Below are 23,055 nucleotides of genomic sequence, written 5' to 3'. Positions count from 1 at the left end.
CTTATACTAAACCTATACTAGAAAACGACACATATTATTGGTAAAGAAAGCCATAAGGGGAAGTGGTAGAGCAAAACGTGCAATTCTTTCATCATCAAATAGTCACTCTCTCATTAATTTTTCTAGGTGACATTTCAAATCATTTCATGCTTTACTATATTCATTTGAATATTTTCATTATGAAAATGAGCATGTGTGTGTACACGTGCATCTCTCTCTCTAATCTCTCTCCATTAAAGTGTTGGAAAAATATCATTTTTTCAGACATATAAAACTTCTTTTCTTGAATTTACTAAGAGAAATTTTTTAAAAATTAAATTTATTTTTTAAGTTTTTATATTATTATTTTTTATTTTGGGATAAAAATTCTCTTTTTTTTTTTGCAATTCTTTCATCATCAAATGGTCACTCTCACATTAACTTTTCTGAGTGACATTTCAAATCATTTCATACTTTATTATATTCATTTGAATATTTTTATTATGAAAATGAGCATGTGTGCGTGTACACGTGCATCTCTCTCTCTCTTTCTCTCTCTCTCTCCATTAAAGTGTTCGAAAAATATCATTTTTTCAGACATATAAAACTCATTTTCTTGAATTTACTAAGAGAAATTTTTTAAAAATTAGATTTATTTTTCAAGTTTTTATATTATTTTTCTCTATTTTGGGACAAAAATTTGCCTTTTCTCCTTACTCTCAATTGACATTTTTGAAATTGAAAACGGCAGAATATTAAGCTGGAACACATTTTTCATGAACACAAGGTCCATTAACATGTCAAATGTGTTCTAATAATCATTTATTAGAGAAAAAAATGATGCATTATTGAGGTCATCGTGAAATTTTCACCTTGTTATTATTATCATTATCATTATTAGAAAATGCCCGTGGATTGCTTATTATTGGCTTTCAAAAAGAAGCCTTAGAGTTGAGTTGACTTAAGCATACTTTCAATGTTTTTGTTTACATAGATGATTGAGACTTACCTTAAAATGTTACTTCAATTTTAAAATAGTAAATGGATATTTTTATTTTACTTTCATTTCACATCGTTATATGTGTTGACTTTTTTGGATTCTATTGTTTTAGAATGTTAAAGTGAAACTTCATTTGCATAATTCTATTAAATCTTATTGATACAAACACATATATATTAATAAGTTTTTTTATTTCACATTTCATGTCCAGTTTCACATGACTTGACTTTTTTACATTCTATAACTTAATTCTAGTCAAAATTCATGATACTCTCTTTTATTAAGCGGTCGTTGGTTAAGCTTTCTCTCCACAAAGAAGCTAACCGAAAATACTAGCATAAATTTAAAATTTACAAAATTTTTGAATTATTTTCTCACATATTCCACCAGTTTTTCTTCCCTTTACCATAGTTTATAATAAGCTAGTTTTGATTTTCAATCGGTTCAAGGCTTAAGTTGAGGCAATCCTTTCTCTACCACTGATTCTACTTAAACTCAGCATAATGATTTTATCACATTCTAATTGTTTTAAAAAGCCACCGTGATTCTTTCACTTGTTTTATTAGTGCTATAAACTGTTAAGGTTATTGGACTTATAATGTTGGGCTCACACGAAGGTGGACGCAGCTACTTTTTGGATGGAAGGAGAAGCAAATGAGATGCTTTCGACTGCAAATTGGTGAAGAGAAACATGCAACAGAGTCCCCACGTTTCATGCTTGCCAGAATTCGTGGTGGGTCCGAAACAGAAAGTACTTTTTCATCCAACCATTGATTGCCACGCAAAGTTGACAACACGGGTTATCAAATGAAGTGCAAGCAGTAGGATCAATGACGCTAAAGTGAAGGAAGTTTCTCGTGAAACTTGAACGCCATCCGATTTGTTCCTGTTGACTTTTTTATCCGTGTTTACTTTTTCCCCTACTTGTCCAATCCATGTTCACTTATGAGGAAGTGGAATGGCTTTGGGAATAAGAAACCCAACGTAGGCACGTGGTAAGACCATTGGGCTACTGTGTAGGAGGTCTTGGGTTCGAATTGCGGACATGATTGGGGCGGGTCAACTTGTTGATTTTTTGTCATCCATTGCTCTTCCTCAAGATTCATGCACAACATTGTGCATCCTCGATCCCACCGCCCCCGCATCATTAAGACTCCATGTTTAATAAGTGTCGTGGGAAACCATAGGCAAAGACTCGAGCATGTCAACATGTGCAAAATGTGTACAAATGCACCTATCATGCAGATCATACACCACAAAATTTAGTAAGTGTGTGGGTAGGTTTAGTTGGTGCATGATGAGCCTTGAAGGCTTTATAATTTTAAGTTTACAATGAACCATTTTTCATTCTCCGTGCAATGCCTACTGGTACATACTAGTAGGTTACTAGGTTCTTCAACTTATTCAATAGTCAGGAAGATTCCCATCTCCACACGAAGGTATTTACCTCTTCGTCTCGTTTGAAGTCCATTTGTAAAAGGGATATGATTGCAGGGCTCTAACGTAGGCGGCCAACAACAACAATCATTGCTCTAAGCCATGCGGACGAATGGCTTGCGTGATATACACTTCCTTGAATAAATTTTTTAAAAAAACTCATGAAGTAGACCTCTGGCGTCGTGCGCAATTGTGGCTGCCCTACTCGTTCAACCAACTTGCTGATTGAATCATGTTCTGGAGAGGCAAAGCAGCCGGCGACAAGCTCGACAATGAGCATTTTGAAAGATTCGGGTTATTAAATCCTTTTCCGAAATGGGTACGACATACTTATGGTTGCCCAATTTTAGCCCTTGGATTTCTTTCATACAATTGTGCAAAGGTTTTGACATCACAATGCTGGAATTCTCAAAATTACTTGAATTGAATTCTAAGCGTTGGTTAGAAGAGCTTTTTAGAGATTTTTGAGCCAGCATTTATTTCAGCAATGTTTTTTCAAGCCTTCGAGTAGGGGGTACCTAGTTGGAGAAAATGGGAAAATAACGTTAAAAGCGGAAAGGTGCCGAGAAGCTAAAGTCTAAGGTTGAAGGTGTAAGTGGAGTTTTCCGTGCTGTTGTTTTTGAAAAATACGTCGAAAGGCGGCTGAAGTAGAGTCGTTTTTGAAAAATTTGTCGAAAGGCGAGCTCGTGGTGCAGTAGGGGCATGCAAGTAAAGTATTAAAGGCTATTGCGCATGACTGCTCCCTGCATGAGCGATGTGCATGGTTGAAACCTGCGCATGACTGCTCCATGCATGAGCGCTATGAATTGGGCTGCGCTGCCGCGAATTGGGTTGCGCTGCCAGTGCAGTATATGAATCGGCCTACACTGAAACTGCAATACCTATGTCAGGACAAGGGTCCTACGGGGCAAGGCCCAACCTAGGGGATCGAGGACCTAGGCCAAGGGCCTGGACTGGACCAGTGCGGACTGGGGATCCGCTTAAGGCAAGAACTAGGAGCTAGGCCTATATAAGGGGCGGTAGGGAGGAGGATCCTATGTTCAATTACCCTACGTCTTATATTGGTATCAGAGCACAGGGGAGAAGGGGAGAGGGATAGCTATGGAAGAGGGGAAAGGGAGGGATGCATGAGGCTTACATGAAGCTTGCATGCTCTATCTCTCTCACTCTACTTCTCATGGAAGCTCGCCCTCTCGTTCTCGGTCAATTCATGGAACACCCCCCCTGCAGAGCCGACGATAGTGGAGCGGCACCTCGGGTAACATCCCTTGGGACGAGGAAAGCGAGAAGTCGGACCTGTTCCAAACAACGCTGGCTTGCTGTCTACGGGGTCGCAAGGCTCTGAGGAGCGGTTCTCGACTCATGCCCAACACAAGGTGAGCATCACCTTGCTTGCCTGCTCTCGTTTTCTCTCTCAGCACTAAGGCGGCCCGCCATGGCTCGTTGCAGAGGGTTTTCTTTCTAACCCGAGCGCCCAACCTTGGGTTTTTTTCACTTAAACCCTAAGTTAGGGTGCATGCCCACCCCGGGCACACACCCCAGAAAATCTCAACATATTGCTTCTCCAAGCTCGGGGGTACGAAACCGTTGAGCTTCCAAATTACGAAGCAGGTACAAGTAGCAGAGTCTGCAGATTCTTTCAAATTGGTTTCGAGCAAAGTTGCTAGGCAACGACGATGTCGATGCTTGGTTCGAGGTTCATGGAAGCTCGAACATCCTAGCCTGGCAATCAAGATGGCACGATTATACAAGTATGTTATGAGGTACAAAATCGATTTCGATTCTGTTTGTCAAATTTGTCAAGTACATGTAGAATAGTATGGCATGCAACGGCTACGTTGATGCCATATTTTACAAACAATAATCATCTCCTTGTGCACTATAAGCCCTCGTAATACAAGCAAGGCTTGTGACCGATACTCACATCAACGAGCAAAGATGGGTTTAATAACCACATTTTGGCAAGACACCTTTATGTAGGCTTCCTACGATAAAGCAATTACAAGCACGGCTTGTGGCTTGTCCGATATAAGTATTTGGCAAGGCCGATCAATCCTTTTAATTCACAAAGCCCCCAGAATTCCTTCTCTCCGCTTTGGAGTTCTAGATTTTCTTGAGCATGGCTCCTCAACAATTTTTTTTGGATTCAATGCATTCAGCACCACGTATGGAGTAGGACTCTATATGTGGCTACCCATGATTCAAGAGCATGGATCTGTACTTTTGAATATACATTGGGTGCACGATCACTCCATCACCCTTATCGCTTGCCACAATGCGGGCACTACCCGTACATAAAGCCCATTGATTTCAACAGCTATGCTATGACTTCCAATGCCAAGGGCATTGGTTACACAAATTGAGTTCGACATTTAATGACTAGATGTTAACCGCTATCTAATTTTTATTGAGCAGTCGCATGATTCTCAATATGTTGCATGATTTGGCACGGCCATTTTTCTATGCAAGCTCGACAAGGTCAACTCTCTTTGACATTTGTGCGTCAATAGATGCATTCGTTTGCTATAAGCACTCGGGAGAGTTATGTCTCATCTTTCTGATGGACTTCTCGAAAACAAGGCTTCACGTTCAGCCATATTGCATAGCAGTTTTCGACGTTTGGAATATGCTATCTACATCCAAACTTGGGAGTCTTTGCAACATGTCTACATGTTCTCTCAATAGAGATCAGACTACACCAAGCCACGAAGGCATGAGGGACATCCAACAACTCTCCAGTTATTTGCATATATTGCTATGAGCCGGATTCGCGCGCACTACTAGCAACCTACCACAAGTGGGCGACAAGGTTAGTCAATTTCCAGTTACATTTGTTTTCGTCTATGTTTTCCTTTTCATTTTGGAAAGAATCTCTCTGCTGTGCAAAGCAAAGTGCTTGGGCAGACTCCCTTCAAAGCCACTGTACAAAGCAAAGTGCTTTGCCTGTCTTCATGTGAAGCACTACTTCTCCCTGGTGCCAAGGTACTTGGAATCACGAGCAAGGGCACACAAGCTTGCAAAAATTGGCAAATTAGGGCATCTCACCTCACTGAATCCCTACCAGTTTAGATTGTGCAAGGAACTAATGGTTTTGGCTCTAACGTTTGAGGCTATCACTCTCGCCAAGGGCGTAAAAATCTGTATGCACGGCATGCTAACAAGGTGGCATGAATTCCACCGCTTTAGAGATTACACTTCCGCTATCACACCAGACACTCTATCACTGACAAACTAAGTTTTGGATTGTTTAAATTTATGGTTGCAGTCAATGCACAATACCACTAAATGAAACCTAAATCTGGACTTATTTTACAGGCAAAGTGCCATATTAAGTCATTTTTGCCAAGTCACGACCCCATACATGGTAAGTGGGTCAAGCTGTGGCTTGTGTTTGTTGTTTCCTCTCTTGATGAGATAGTAATACAGGCAAATTGATGCATGCTTATAGGATAAGCTGCAAGTCAAGCATCAGATGCGGCAAAGCACATAGATTGGGCACAATATATACAAATTCGTCAGTTAAAGAAACTTCCTCAACCCAGCATTCTCTATCTCTCTTATTTCTCTCCATGAATAATCAAAACTTTCTATGCAGTCTTTGATACATGTTTCGGAGTCAGCATGAGCCAAGGTACTCTAAACTCTCAGATAGAAATTGGGCAAGGCGCCATCCACATTAGTCTTCATCCGTTCAACGATTGAACACTAATTGCCATGAGGTCTATGAGCCACACACGCTGGCTAAGAACCATTGTTAAATTTAGGGTAAGATCCACCTATTGGTATTCCTTGGATGATTGTTCTCAAGATCGAACAGCTCTACCCAGTGGAGTACACATTGATGTTAATTGACAAGGAAGAGTCTTGTCATTACGGATGTTTAGGGTGTCATTTTTGCACTACATGTTTTCAGTGCGACACTCTAGTTGAGTTTTTGCTAATCTTCAACTCACAGCAGTTAATCTCTACAATAAAGTATAGATGCAGCAATCAGTTGTGACAGCATGGCTGCCCATAAGAGCTCGGCAGTTCACTTGTGTGGGTCTCCTGCTCTCTCTATAGCACTACGGAGTGTCTATGGACATACTGTTTTGGGGTAAGACCCGGCGGGTGATTGCTACATCACCCCATAGGCATTATGGATCACAGTTTGATCTACACAGTTGATCTCTCCCATTTATACTTTCAAGGAAATAATTCCGCAATCTACCAAACGCGGTAGAGGACAGACACACTTTTCAAGCTGATTCCAATCATTCTGTACACGGTTGACTACGTTGGTTACCGTTATCTACTAGTTGAGCAGTTTCTACAAAGAGTCTTACCAACAGGTTTGACTACGTAGATTCTAATCCAAGGGCTTGGATTGCAAAGGCAACACCCAGGGTTCCCAGTGCAATGTTGTTTGTTTCTTTTAGGTAGGGGACGTGCTCCTCTATACAGGTAAGTGTACATTATGTTCAAATCTCCAAGTACGCATCTATTGATTTGGTGTTATTCAATTTTTAGTATGCTTTGCTTGGTTTTTCAAGACATCTAAGTACGCTTGAATGCTACATAGCCATGCCAAGGGCATGTCGGCACAAAGTATTTTGGACAAAGTGTCCAATCTATCTTTCTATCTTATGCTGTTACGAACCTACTTGTAGGGTTCAATTTGGCACATGTTGTCACATGGGATACAACATGGTCTAGGAACTCAAGGAGTTCGGTTTAGCCAGTGTGGAGCAAGATAATGAGGGTCCCTCTCACTCTTGTCGTGGAGTGTTTTGTAGTTCCTCCACACACAAGTACATCTTGTACTTGAAGGATGTTCTTTTTTACACATCCTTACATGAGACATATTCCACATGTGGCGAATATGAGTCTTTGGACTGACACTGGCCCCATTATTTCAATTATGTGTCACCACAAAGTCCCTAGGTGCTAGTCACATCTGTTTTCTAGACCATTTTTAGCACGACGTATCAGGAGCAATTTCGTGGCCATAAATTATCGGATACTTAGAATGACTTGTTAAGGTACAAGTACTGCTAAACAACATTACAGATGGTTGTTTATACATATAGCAAGGCTATAAGTTGTTAATGAAAAAGTTTCATTGTCTGTACCGAGAAGTGATCAATGTTTCACCTTCTATTGTAATTCAGACGTTTCACCAAGGCTTGCAAAAGATTGCAACTAAAAGTATTTAGTTTCTTTTCAGAACTATTTACATTCCTTTTAATGCATGCTAGGCGCATCACATTTGCCATAAGTATTGGCAAGGATCATTATGGATATACAGGTTCGGGTTAGTTTTTGCTAAATGCATGCACACTAGGTGTTATGGGCCCTAATGTTTAGCAAAGGCTGATTTGGAACGGCATGCATATTCCTCAGGTTGTTGCTTATGAAGCATTTTGCACTTTATGTGCACTATCTCTATGAAATTACTTTTGGGTCTACTAATCGCCAATAGAGGTCATGGCTCGGTTTGGGCGTTTGTGGATTTTTTCAAGTTAACCACGATGGTTATTTCGGACATTGTTGATTCCTCACCAATGTTATACACTACTGTGATTCCCTGTTTACCAGTCATCTAGGACGACTGTTTGTAAACCGTGAGGAAAACACACCTCAGTATTGTTAGTTATCCAAGGGGATAGGCAGATTACAAAGAGTAATCTTGTGCTAAAGGATCTGCTAAGAGCATACATTAGCACAACGCATTTCTGAATAGATGATTATCTCCCTATTCTAGAATTTGCTTAAGTACGGTTTTCGACTTTGAACACCTGCTGTGGTGGGGTTGGAGATTGTGTCAATACTTTCATACGTCAAGGACTTACCAGGTGTGCTGACAAAGTATTTTGGCAAGTAACCTTCATTAGGGATGAACATGTAGTTCTTTGTGTTCCAAACTATTCAGAATTCTAACACGAGGACACTCCCTATCTATGAACTTTTCAAGATACTCAGGTGAGTAGGAAATTTGGCTCCAACTGCATGGAAAGTTACGCCAAGGTTTCCTTGCATTATTCTAGTACCTTCAGAAGATCTGAAAACTGGTTATGCCTTTGGAAAACTCTTAGTTGTGGTTACTCCTTTACAGTCCTCAAGTGAGTTATAAACGAGTTACCATTTAGACCCAAGTGACTCTTAGTTGTGGCTACTCCTTTATAGTACTCAAGTGAGTTATAAATGGAGTTACCATTTAGACCCAAGTGGTTGCAAACGGACAACAATGTTGAAAATCAAGATGTTACTCTTGGTTTCATTGAACCTCCTCACTGCACCAATTATCGGTCATACAGACAACTGGCTCACTTATGGGACATCAATAAAGAAAGCATCAATATTCTTAAGAAGATATTACTACTTGTGTTTTCGAGGATGAAAACTCTTCCTTAAGGGGGGAGTAATGTTAGGACAAGGGTCCTACGGGGCAAGGCCCAACCTAGGGGGTCAAGGACCTAGGCCAAGGGCCTGGACTGGACCAGTGCGGACTAGGGATCTGCTTAGGGCAAGAGCTAGGAGCTAGGCCTATATAAGGGGCGGTAGGGAGGAGGATCCTATGTTCAATTACCCTAGGTCTTATAACCTAGCTGTGTACCTCCCACTAAGCTGAAAACGCCATCTAGTTTTGTTGTAGTTGCACCCTTTGTGGATTGTGTTGTGCTGCCTGATCGTAGTAGGGGAGCCATTTGTTGCAGGAGGGTGTCGAATAAGAGGGAGTCAAAGGAGCCGTTCTAATTGAAGGAGAGGAGGCCACTAGGGCTGCCCCTTGTCTTTCACGCTTCAAATTTGTGCGAGCAGGTAAACATGCGTACCATCTATTCTTTGTGTGTATTGATTGTGAATGGTTCCCACATACGTAGTGATACTATTAATGCATGTCATAGTCAAGTGCGTTGTGTCTTTAGGGTTGTTTTGAAATGGCAAGGATGAAGCATCTCGCCAGGTCAGCAGATGTTGCTCCCTCTAGTTCGAAGAGACCTCGAGGGAGGCCTAGGCTCTCGAAACAGGAGAGAATCGCTCGTATGGAAGGCAAGAAGCCCAAAAAGATGCTTGAGCTGAGCATAACAGTGTCTACAGGCTATAGCGATGTGGACGTCGCTCTTTTTTCGAGGTTGAAAGCCTTTGTGGAGGAGGAAGTGGTCACCGGCATGTGCTCGATCGGGCGTGGTGGCACTGTCTTCCACCTCCACTTTCAGATGGTCGTTTGAATCATGGCGACGTCCATTGTTGTAGTGAACAAGAAAATAAAGCAGTACTTGGGGTGGGATGTTGATAGTCCCGTTGGAGCAAACATTCTTTGTCGTGCCCTCAAGCAGAAGAATATGCATACCTTTCACGGTATGTTGGGGTATTGCATGAAAGACATGGACCAACCACATTATGAGAACTTCTCCCACAATGTGGCAGCGGACGATATCAACAAGGGAATCGAATTGTACACACAATATGGCGCAGATGAGCTAGAAAATAGGGTTTATCTGACGCATGAGAATATTTTTAATCGTGCACTCATGTACTGGAAATTCCACTTGAAGCACCCAATTGATAACAACTTCTTATCGACATTGCACTATATGCTAAAGTCTGGCAAGTACTACCCGTTCTCCTCGTGGATAACACCTTTTTAGGGGCGTGGGATGCCACTAAAGAAGATCAAAGCATTGTGGCAGAGCATGATTTTCCCTTCATCTACCACATATCAGGATATCGTTGATATTTTTGTTATTGATGAGGCTTACACGAATGCGCATCCTCGCATCGATTGGTTCCTCAGAAGATGCAGGAAACCCACAGGTACATTGATTTCTTTCCCTCAACGTTACTTGTGTTGCAATTGTATATTTCACTGCTAACATTCTTGATTTTTACCAACTTATTGACAACGACCATGGGAATTGGCCAACACCTCAGCAACTCAATCCTCCGAGGGTTGCAATTGCAGAAAAAAATGCAGTTGCCTCTCCAACAGATGCTCGTGAGGGCTTCGTCAAAAACCCTTCAAGTTTAAAAGGCAAAGAAAAAGTTGTTGTGCTGGACATTGAAGACGAAGAGGATGCACCCTTGGCGCAGACTTCATTCCACTCTTCAGTAGAAGAGGGGTCACTACTGTTGCTAAAAACGATGTATACAATATGTTACGATTAACTCCTTGGCATCTAGCATTCTCGCATCCTTCTCTACAAGCCTTTGTGATGTTTTGCAGGTTTGATGGATCAATCTATCCCTCGGGATAGTGCAGAAACACAGCCTCCGGAAGTGCATGCATTGGAGGAGGATGCAACTCTAGACAGACTCCATGACATACTCGTTCAGATGTGGCGTCAGCTGCGTGGAGACACTCCTTAGACAAATCTCCGCATTTTCATGATTCATAACTCTATAGACAATATAAAAAATATGATTAGCAAATATGAAGTCAATGTAACAGATGTACAAATCTCCCAGCTGCAAGAGCAGATACAATGTTTGCGCACTGAGATCACATTGTTGAAGGTGCAACTGAACAGGTTTAATGCGATTGTAACCAGACTGAATAATATAAGTAATAAATTTCATTGTTGATACTCTTTGCTGAAGGAGTACGAGCGGAAGTGCGACGCGAGAGAGAGTGCGAGAAGAAGAGCACGACGATATGGTGAACTCGCTCTACTGTAATGTGTAGAGCATAGTGAGTTGTTATTAGGTTTTTACAAAAGAATATGTGTACATACCTGGCGGCCCGCCCACTTACCTAGGCGACCACATTGGGCTTTATACCCCAACAACCTCCCACTTAAAGTCCAATGTGGTACTTTAAGTGTGAGAGAAGCTACTATACAAGCTAATATACAAAAGATGTAGAGAAGTGATGTACTACCCTACACCTAACTGCTTGCGAAAATGCGCAAAGCTCTCTGAGGGAAGTCCTTTTGTAAGTAGATCAGCAGGATTTTCTGTGGTGTGAACTTTGACAAGCTGAAGTTGCTTATCCTCGAGCATTTCCCTGATGAAATGATACTTCACATCCACATGCTTTGTCTTTGAGTGATAAACTGGATTGCGAGCCAATTGTATAGCACTTTGACTATCACAATATAACACAGGCATCTCTTCTTTGATTCCCAAATCTGTTACTAGTCGATTAAGCCAAATTGATTCTTTGCATGCCTCTGATGCTGCAACATATTCAGCCTCTGTAGTAGACTGAGTAACACAATCTTGTAATCTAGAACGCCATGATACTGCTCCACCAACCAATGTAAAGACATACCCTGACGTAGACCTTCGGTTGTCTAAGTCACCTGCATAATCTGAGTCTGTAAAACCCTTTACACTTAGCTCCTGACTCCCATAGCATATACGCATACTCTTTGTAGCTTTCAGGTATCTCAATATTCCTTTCACTGCCTCCCAATGTTTCTTGCCTGGGTTTGACATGTATCGACTTACTACTCCCATTGCAAATGCAATGTCTGGGCGAGTAGCAATCATTGCATACATCAAACTACCCACTGCAGACGCATATGGAATCTTATCCATTTCAGCCTGTTCTTCCTCAGACACAAGACAATCTTGTTTGCTAAGTTTCACATATGGTGGCAATGGAACACTCAATGCCTTTCCGTTCTCCATATTGAAACGTTGCAAAACCTTGTCAATATACTCTGTTTGAGATAACCAAATCAACTTCTTTGATCTGTCTCTCTCAATGCACATACCAAGTATATGACTTGCCTCACCCATGTCTTTCATGTCAAACGATTTTGCCATCTTTGACTTGAAAGCTGAAATTTCTTCCAAGTGCTTGCCAGCAATCAACATGTCATCCACATACAATAAAAGGATCAGCCAACTACCATCCTTAGCCTTCTTTGTATATAGAGAGTGATCGAACTCACTACGTTTGTAGCCTTGAGAAATGCATAAACTTGTGGAATTTATGGTACCATGCCCTCGGTGATTGTTTTAAGCCATAAAGACTCTTTAACAACTGGCATACCCAATCTTCCTTGCCTTTCTCAACAAACCCTTCTGGCTGCTGCATGTAAATTTCCACATCTAAATCACCATGCAAGAACGCTGTCTTGACATCCATTTGGTGCAACACCAAATCTAATATGGCAACCAATGCAAGAAAGCATCTCAATGTAGTCATCTTGACCACCGGAGAGAAGACTTCATCAAAGTCAATGCCTTGTTCTTGCTTAAAGCCCTTGGAAACAAGCCTTGCTTTGTACTTTGGCTGACTATCATGAGCGGTGATCTTATACCTGTAAACCCATTTACAAGGTAGAGCCTTTTTGCCCCGTGGTAATTTAACTAGCTTCCATGTCTGGTTTTTATGCAGAGTTGTCATCTCTGACCGCATGGCCAATTGCCAATTCCCGGAGTCCTTCATTTGCACTGCTTCCTTGTAACATGAAGGCTCATTGCAATCAGTCAACATGACATAGTTCATAGATGGAACAAACCTATCAGGAGGTCGCGTGACACGTCCAGATCTACGCACAATAGGTGGCTCAGGCTCACCCACAACCTGTGGTTCCAATCTATCCTGTCCTTGCTCCTCTTGAGCCCTGACATTTTGTCTTGCACGTGCAGGTCCATCTTCTTGGAAGAAAACTCTTCTAATCTCCTCAACCCTCTCTGGTTTAGAATGATATTTGGATTCATTAAAGTGAACATCATTGCTGTGGACAACCTTTCTGGATTCAGGATCCCAAAGTCTGTACCCCATCTCACCCGAATTACCATAGCCTAGAAAGATGCACTTTCTACTCTTTGGCTCAAGTTTGTTCCTAAATTCCTTTGGAACATGAGTATATGCCTCACAGCCAAAGACTCTGAGATGCTTGTATGAGGGCATTTTGCCTCACCATACCATCTCTGGCACTGAATCCTTCTGCAAAACCTTGCTAGGAGATCTATTTACAAGATGAACAACTGTTGATACAGCTTCAACCCAAAACCCATTTGGCAGATGTGCATTAGACAACATACTTCTGACCTTATCTTGTATGGTCCTATTCATCCTCTCAGCAACACCATTTTGAGGAGGATTGTAAGGAGCAATAAGTTCACGTTTTATACCTTTTGACTCACAAAAGTCCTGAAAGGCCTTTGAAACATACTCTCCACCATTGTCAGTGCGTAAGCATTTAAGCTTCTTGCCACTCTGATTCTCCACAAGTGTCACAAACGTTTTGAAAACGCTAAATGCTTCATCCTTGTGCTTGAGAAAGTAAACCCATACTTTCCTCGAGTAATCATCTATAAATGTCATAAAGTAAGAAGCTCCCCCTAGAGATAGGTTAGGCATAGGTCCACACAAGTCACTATGAACAAGTGCCAACTGTGTATCTCTTCTACTGCTTCTATGCTTATGTGGCTGTTGTGTTTGCTTACCATATAGACAATGTTCACAGAATTCAAAATCATTAAATGAAAAGCCAGGCAAAGAACCAGAACGAGACAAGATTTCCATTCCCTTCTTGGACATATGTCCTAACCGGCTATGCCACAAAGAAACGTTCGGCTTCTCGGTTACATTGATTACATTTTTAGAGACATTTGATACATAAATCATGTAAAGTCCTCCAGACTTTACTCCATGTGCTACTGTCATAGAACCCTTGGATATCTTCCACATGTTCTGTCCAAAAGTGGTGACGTAGCCAGCATCATCAAGTAAACCTGTGCTGATCAAGCTCTTTGTAATTGCGGGAACATGTCTCACATTCTTCAACGTGAAAGAAGAGCCATTCTGAAACTTCAATTGAACATCTCCAACACCTAAGATCTCACATGTCTGCCCATTGCCTAGCCGAACATGATCTTTAGTGGTCACATAAGAGGTAAACCACTCCTTGTTTGGAGACACATGAAGTGATGCCCTTGTGTCTATAATCCAGTCACTCAGTGCATTTCCATCAGATGTTGTAAGAAGAGCTGAGTCCATTGTATTCTTCAAGAAGTAGATGTCTCTTGACACTAGACTGTCATCCTCTGCAACAATGTTTGTCACATTTATTTCTTGAATCTTCACTTAGGACTTGTTCTTCGCACCATGGTCTTCAGCTTTCTCTTTGCCTTTTTCTGCTTTCCATTCTCTACAATCTCTTTTCATGTGACCCTTCTTGCCACAATGGTAGCATTCTATGTCACTCTTGCCTTTAGCACTGCGGGACTTGCTACGAGTCTGATTCCTCTTTCCACCTTTGTACTTTTCTTTGGTCCTTCCCCTGACAACTAAGGCTGTTCCTTTGCCTTTGTCCATTGTCTTTCTATCGGTTTCTTCAGTAAGCAGACTTCCTTCTACACCTGCTATGCTCAAACCATCTGGAGGTGCAGAATTACTCAAAGATGTGCGAAAAGTGTCCCAACTTTCCGGCAATGTGATCAACAGGAACATAGCTCTAACAGGTTCATCAAACTTGACACCTTGAGTTGACAACTGACTATAGATTGTGTTGAATTCATTCTGATGATTGGACATAGGTGTCCCTTCTTTCATCTTCAAGTCAACAAGCTTCTTAAGCCAGTATACCTGTGAAGCTGCACTCTGCTTCTCATAAAGATCACTCAGCTTTAACCATGCTTGATAAGCCGACATCTCGTCTGCTACATTGAAGTAAACGCTTTCTGCCAAAGTCAGCATAATGGTAGAAAGTGCTAATCCATCCATTTTGCTCCATTCATCTTCATCCATATCTTCTGGTTTTATCCCTTTGAGCTTTATAGGTTTTATCTGCTTCTTTTGTACCAACACGTGCCAAATCTGCTTCTTCCACAATGGGAAATTGGTTCCATCCAGCTTCTTGATATTGTAAAGAGCAGTGTCCTGTGATCGAGCCATAGCTACGCTTCACAGTAGTTTACTTTCCTGGAAAAAATTCGACAGAGTTTCCCTTGTAAACTGACCTCTGAACCAATATCAACCTGTCAAATGAACCAAGAAAGCTCCAGATTCTGCAGAAATTTTGGCAGAGTCTCCTTTGTAAAATGGCTCTGGTGTACTAAAAACAGACCAAAAAACAACTCAAAAAACACTGTCTCTCTCTGACACTGTAAACTGCGGGTAAACCTGTCCTGCACCTGTACTGTCTCTCACTGTCCTGTCACTGTCCTGTAAGCATAGACTGTGACAATGCCTCAACGGCAGTAAAGCAAAGATGCAATCCCAACTGTCTAACTCATAGTCAATACATCCTAGCTGCCTATCTAAGGGTGCTCGAGGGATCGCTCCAAGACCTGTATCACCGAAAGGATCTCAACATTCGAGGATCCCCCAGCTCAATAAAACCTCACTCGACCCTCAACAAAGGCTGCAGTAAATCTGACAGTACATAGACTTCCCACAAAGTCATACATCCACAAATTTCCCACTGTATGCTGTAACCGCTGCAGCGGTTGTTTGCTGCGTGACTCACAGCCAGCAAACCCTCAACAAACATACATCATCTCTGACAATACATCCCATGTGGAAGTACCTGCAATTTCAGGATGAAATCTAGAATATCAAGCAGCAAACACAAGCTACCTGATGAACTAGTGGATGTCGCCTACAGTCTGTGTGTAGATGCGCCCATGTCGTATGTGACACGTCTCCAAGAACTGTGATCCGTCCTTCGATGTGTAGACAGCCACAAATCAACACTCTGGGAGTGTCGATATCCTTAGCACCTACAGTCGTAGGCTGAAAACCCCAAATTTGCAGAGTCGGATCTGCACCCGTCGAGACCACGTAGTCGAAAATGGCCTGCGCAGACCTTTGTCGAAGCCGAACGGTGGCCAAGATGACCTCGGAATGAAATTCTGACAACACCAAGCCCTTCGGGCTTGCCCACAAGATTTGGGGCCGTGTCTTCGCCTATCGAATTTCACTCCAATCTGAGTTGGTGACTCTAGCCTCCTGCAGTGCTGCCCCGAGCCTCGATCTGAGCTCTGATACCAGTTGAAGGAGTACGAGCGGAAGTGCGACGCGAGAGAGAGTGCAAGAGAAGAGCACGACGATATGGTGAACTCGCTCTACTGTAATGTGTAGAGCATAGTGAGTTCTTATTAGGTTTTTACAAAAGAATATGTGTACATACCTGGCGGCCCGCCCACTTACCTGGGCGACCACATTGGGCTTTATACCCCAACATTTGCAACTCCCTTCTTTAAAACCTGTCTCCTCCTCTTTTTACGTTAAACGTTTTGTACAATTTTCATGCGAGAAAATTCATTTCAATTCCTTTGGAGACATTCTACGTCATGTGTTATTCTTGCGCGCTAAATTGATTAATATGTTTTTCGCGTTACGTGTCTTCCAATCATTGTGGTCTTTCTGAAGATTGTGTGATGCATCCCATGTGTGTGAACGTTGCCACGTTTCCATGGTTGTGCCTTCACATTTCTTCAACCTTATAAAGATGCCAAGGAATCGTAAAAATAATGAATTTCTTTTCTCCTCTCCCAGTAGGGGATACCCAGCTGAAGAGAGAATAAGGAGGCTCAATCATTTTAAAGATTTTATTCACCAGAATCGACGAAGATCACCTCTGGCAAACAAAATCAAAAGAGAAGGGGGTGCCATAGGGCGGGCTCGCAAGCACATGGCAATCGATGGGGGAAGCAAGGCAAGGCAAAGAGCTTAAGGTAACTATAGCAGATGCAGATTGAAGTGCAGTTGGAACAGACCGGAGGCTGTGCAGGTTCAGAGGGGGTGGATGTCATGCAGCTTCGCTTCCATGATGCAAATGAGAGTAGAGAAATGCAAGCTAAGCTTCTTTGAAACCTATACATTTATTGAGCAGTGATCAGGGCTTTTTAACAAGCCAAGTTTAATGATTAATGTATGCCAGATGCAGCTTAAAAGGGTCAACATATGCCTTAATGATGCTTAAAAAGAGTATACTTTATGTGATTATAGATGTGAGTTTATGATCTAGTATTGTAGTGCTTGAAGTACCGGACTCTCTTTACGGCTCGTCGATTGGAGCTACGGTGCAAAAGTTATGACAGTTTTAAGTTTGAGTCAATTGCAGATCCATACCGGATTGGGAAACTGCACAGCTAAAGGATCAGAGATGATGTGAATGCATGGGCCTGAAGTGCTCACTTTGTGGAACGCGTTGGTCTTTTCAGATCATCAATCAGAGCTCTGGTTGTCGAGATATTAGCAGATTAAGTTTCATCGGGGGTGTAAGGTCCCTCCCTAAATCCTAGAGCCATTCATAACTTTTTCAGCCTAGAAAATAATTTAGAAAAAGCAAGACGGACAAAGAATTCATGCAGACAACGAAACTTTACTAAAGAATGAAAAGACAAGAATATTTCGGATAAGAAATTACGTCATCCCTATATTTTTCCAAAAAGAGCAAGATTATTTTAATACTTCTTCGTCAAAAGCCGTCGGAACTGATCTAGATCGAGAACTGGGAGAAAAAGGCACCAACTTGATTGAAAGATAAAGTTAAGAGATAAGAACTAAGAAGAAAATTGGGGTCCAATAGAATTAAGAAGAGAATTGGGATCCAATAGCAATTGAGAGGAGAATTGGGGTCCAATAGGATTTGAGAAGAGAATTGGGGTCCAACAGGAATTGAGAAGAGAATTGGGGTCCAATAGGAATTGAGAAAAGAATACCCACCATTTCCTATGTAATCACCCCCTCTTCTTTGTAATTTAATACACACATATTGCTAAGCTACTTGCGTACTTGCCATGCTCAAGATTATGCTTAAGTAAATCAAGGTTTCCATTAAACCTTGCTCTTGCTCTCTCCCCCTCTCTTGAAGGCCAAACCCTTGAGGGTTTTGTGAAGAAGCTCCTCTCTCCTTCCTCTTCATCCTAAATCCCTTTCCTTCCTCCTTGAGCCTCACATCTCTTCAAGAAGGACTTTAACCCCATTTTCTCTTGTTTAGAGGAGGTAATCTTCATTTCTAGTAGGATTAATTAATCCATGTGTTTTAATACTAGGAAGGTTTATGTGCATCATTTTAGGTTTAAGCTTTAATGGTAACCTTGGAATTAGGGTTAAGTATTAATGGTAGTTATGCATCATTAAGTTAAGCTTAAAAAGTAGATTTGCACTCGTAAGCTAAGCTTTAATGGTAACTTTGCACTTAAACGTAAGCTTTAGTGACTACCTTGCATTCTTAGGTTTAAGCTTTAATGGAAACCTCGCAATTAGGGTCAACTGAGAAGAGTATCTATGCATCATAAAGTTAAGCTTCAAAGGTAGATTTGCTCTCGTAAGCTAAGCTTTAATGGTAACTTTGCACTTAGATGTAAGCTTTAGTGACTACCTTGCATTTTTAGGTTTAAGCTTTAATGGAAACCTCGCAATTAGGGTCAAGTGATAAGAATATCTATGCATCATAAAGTTAAGCTTCAAAGGTAGATTTGCTCTCGTAAGCTAAGCTTTAATGGTAACTTTGCACTTAGATGTAAGCTTTAGTGACTACCTTGTATTTTAGGTTTAAGCTTTAATGGAAACCTAGCAATTAGGGTTAAGTGCTAAGAGTATCTATGCATCATTAAGCTAAGCTTCCAAGGTATATTTGCACTCTTAAGCTAAGCTTTAATGGTAACTTTTCACTTAGGTGTAAGCTTTAGTGACTACCTTGTATTTTAGGTTTAAGCTTTAATGGAAATCTCGCAATTAGGGTTAAGTGCTAAGAGTATCTATGCATCATTAAGTTAATTTTCAAATGTAGATTTTCACTCTTAAGCTAAGAATTAATGGTAACTTTGCACTTAGGTGTAAGCATTAGTGACTACCTTGTATTTTAGGTTTAAGCTTTAATGGAAAGCTCGAAAACTCATAAATTATAGGACGATCTTCTAGCTTCTTAAAATGGAAATCTATGAACCATAAGAACAGAGTAGTTGTCTAAACTCGATAGAAGTAGTTATTCTTGGGATTGAAGAGTATTTGTAAAGTTGTCAATTTCAAGTTTGTCTACAAATACGGGATGGGGGAGATAGGGGATAACTTTGCGGAATTGACCTCCGTGTTGTTTTGAATGGAAAACTCTACAAGCTTCCATGGAGATGTCCCATGGATGGCAAAGGATTGCAAAAACCTGGGAATCGACAAAACGGGGATTGAACTTAAAAAGTTTGCATTTCCGAACAGACATTAACCATCAAATTCCTATGGCAAAAACTCGCTTATATTTTCTAAATAAACTTGGCTCTGGTAGATAATTAAAGTTGGAATTAAGGTTGATAAATGAATGAACCTGAAAATTACCAACTAGGAGTTAAAAAGGAATCTCAAGAGGTGATAGGGATAGCCCATTGCAAAACATAGATTTAACTAGGAGTTTTGAAAATTGTCTGGAAATGACCAGAAACCAAGATGGATCTTCTTGGGGTCAATTTCATTGAAAGGCCGGCCCATTGAGAGGATTCTCTTGGGGAACTTGACGGAGATTGGCCCTTTTCGGCTAGGGCAGTGTAATCGACAAGTTGTTATACCTAAGTCATTCATGCCCGAGGGATAAGGGATGAATGGGTTTGTTTTATTTTTGTCCGGCCGGGTGAAGTACCCGGAGTATCTTGTTGAAAATCGGCCATAATCCGAGTTTGGCCTAATGCCAGTAGTTGGATGAGAAGGTCTTACTCAGGGGGGATGATGTGAATTTAATTAAGGAAATTTGTTCGACTTGGTTGCTTAAAAAGGAACTGGAAAGGCTAGGAATATAGGGGCTATCATGTGCATCTATCACTAGATGGTGCTATACCTCTTGAAATAAAATGCTTAGGAAGGAATGATTAAATTACTTGATGAGCCTTTCCCAAACACTTAATTCTAGGAAATATTGTGAAGATGCTGCCATTTTGATGGCTTGTAACCGATTATCTTGGCTTGAATGGGGAGGCAAGATGAATTGGTTGAAACTAAATGTGTTGCATGATTAGTTAGGAAACTAGTTACAAGCTAATTATAACAGATAAAGGAAAGGAAATGAATTAAAAGTTTCTAAATAAAGATCTGGTGGGAACAACCAAATGAATTTTTCTGAACGAGGGTATGCAACAGATTGCATGCTGCTTGTTGTTTGATGATGTCTGATAGACTGTTGTCTTCCTGATTTTGTAGTAGTTAAGTACTACCTTGGGAAGGGATTTTCATGAAATGGTTCGGTGGGTGGGCGGATCTGGAGGGTCAGGTGGCCGGATGTTGATTTAAAAATTGTATGTTGAACGCTAGGACTACGTGGGATAAAAATGGGTAATCGGGGACGAGCGAGACCAGGTAGGATTGCAAGATCCCTCTTCTTAGGGGAAAGTGATAACTGCCGTGCCTGCTTGTCAGGAAAAAGGGGTTATCGCCGTGAACCAAGGGAGAACAAGAAAGCAAGAGCAGATCCTCAAGTTAAAGATAAAGAGAATCAAGACTAAGGACCACGATCTTGAAGGACAGATTGATTATGAGAAACGGGTAGAATCGTTGAATGAAGGGATGTACCCCCTTGGGTTGGCATTCGAGATAGATCGGAGTCCTGTCTAAGTGTCGGTCCCAAGTGGGAGGGATACCTGCAGATAGATCTACATCATTCCCTGGAACGGTCTGGAGGACTGAGGGAGGTGAGTAGGGTCGAGTCTGGGTATGGCTCTCACAAGTGGTATCAGAGCCTAATTTTGAATCTTGGACCTTGGAATTTAGAATTTTGGATTTAAGATTAATGCATGAGAGAAAAAAAACTCAGTCTAGCACCCAAATTTTCAATAAATTATTTAAACATTGTCAAGATGGCTTGGGATCTGCCAGAAGAAATTCAGCAGCTTATCTATGAGAGGATGAAAACTGCTACGCTAAAGCGAAGGCTCGCTATGTCGGAACATTTTAGGGAGCTCTTATTTCCAGAAACCTATAGTTGTCCCTGGGATTTAAGCAAGTGGAAAGTGTGAGTGAAGTTGGAAATGAACGATATAAAAATTTGTGAAAGAATAGGTAATGCACTTGTGCGAAGACGCATGGAAGTGACATAAATCAATGAAGACGCATGCACTTGTGCGAAGACACATGAAAGTGGCATGGATGAAACTTTTATTGAGCTTTACTTGTCATTCTCCCTTAAGGTTAGCAATAAGGAGCAAGATTGGGTAAGGTAGCTACCACATGAAGAATTAATTTTTGGGACATTGACTGGAAGATAATATTGAGTAATAATGAAGAAATCCAAGAAGTTCTTGTGATTAGCCACATATAAAGCTATAAGTATATATAACAAGACTCGTTTTGAAATTACTAATGGCTTGGAATCTTCAAGAAGAAGAAGTTTATAGGATAGTCCTGAAAGAATGGGGATAGCCAAACCAGAGAACACATTAGTCATGTTGAGACACGTTATCGGACTTTTCTCTCCTAAGGAAAGTGCCATTTCTACTAAGAAATGGAGAACATGTGGGTCGAATGGAGTTACACGGTTAACCCTATGGGGACACGTACAACTATTAAATAATTTACGGATTGCAATGATAGAGAAAGCTGGGATTGAGACCAAAGAGATATGGTATGGTCCAATCTTATTTCCAGATTTTGAAAGTAAACTTCTACTTATAACATCTCAAGTCAAATAGAAACGACGGTAAAGGAGACGTGCTTCTAAAAAAAAAAAACTCACAAAGAATCAAGATGGGAAAGTGCAATAGATAAGCTCATAAATATTGCAGATATTTAAACTTCGAAGAAGAATAAGAAAACAAACTCATGAGTTAGCCAAGAACTTAAAGTTGGAATTTTTACAAGACTATCATAGATAGAAGACCCTTTGCTGAAAGCACTAAATAGAGATGTCTTTAAGAATTTATTTAAAGAGGAGAAGACTGACATTTCCCTACAAGGAAGTACGGAAAATACTCAAATTTTTCAAAAAAGGGTTATTTCTTCAATTAAAGTAAAAAAGGATTACAGGCAGGCAGGAAGTAATTACAAGAGAGGCAAGAAAGTTTACAACTCATGAAGATCCTCTAATATATGGTCACATAACCAAGCATCGCAAGCGCCGCGCATGTTAGGACGCTCACCCTCTAGAATTGTTCAGCTGTCTTATTGTCTTTTTTTGCAGAATCTGACAGATACGCTGTTTGGACGCGATGAGACGTCTGACTAGACGACGTCAATTTAGCCGTAGCTAGATAGCATTAGTTTAGGGTTTCTCATAGCTTATGTATCATGAGACGGATTTTATACGTCTTTTTGAACCATGTATATTATTACATTTGTCACCGCAGTTCATTTTGCCAATTAATTCTTTATGCCTATGATGTTGTACAATTGTCATTATTTCATTTGCCAATCAATTCATTTTGCCTATGATGTGTACAATTGTCAATTTTACGCTTGTCAATTTTGCACACAATGCGTCTTGTGGGTGACTATTTTGGGTCTATTATCTACCCTTGCACTTTTTTTAAAAAGTGAATCAAGTACAATATGGTTGATGGGAATGCCCTGCCACCAAATTTTTTTTTCTCTCGGGCATCACTATAACCGTCGCTATTTATGGCTCTGTAGCGTCGCTATGAGCGTCGCTATAGACATCTATGTAAACGTCGCTATAACCGTCGCTATGACCGTCGCTATATAGCGACGCATATAGCGACGTTCTCGTAGCGACGCTATTAGCGACGCCGGGGGTTATAAAAACCCAGTGTATTTC

At 41.0% G+C, this 23,055-nt stretch overlaps 1 pseudogene; it reads left to right on the top strand.

Annotated features, from left to right (window-relative positions):
- Window positions 1-9,342: 9,342 nt before the first annotated feature.
- Window positions 9,343-10,978, top strand: LOC147459930 (uncharacterized; annotated as a pseudogene).
- Window positions 10,979-23,055: the final 12,077 nt, after the last annotated feature.

The sequence above is a fragment of the Adiantum capillus-veneris genome, chromosome 4 (genome assembly GCF_014529385.1).
Source record: "Adiantum capillus-veneris isolate H3 chromosome 4, ASM1452938v2, whole genome shotgun sequence".
Taxonomy (NCBI): domain Eukaryota; kingdom Viridiplantae; phylum Streptophyta; class Polypodiopsida; order Polypodiales; family Pteridaceae; genus Adiantum; species Adiantum capillus-veneris.
Note: the sequence above shows the minus strand (reverse complement) of the source record. Positions and strands in the feature narration are given on the sequence as shown.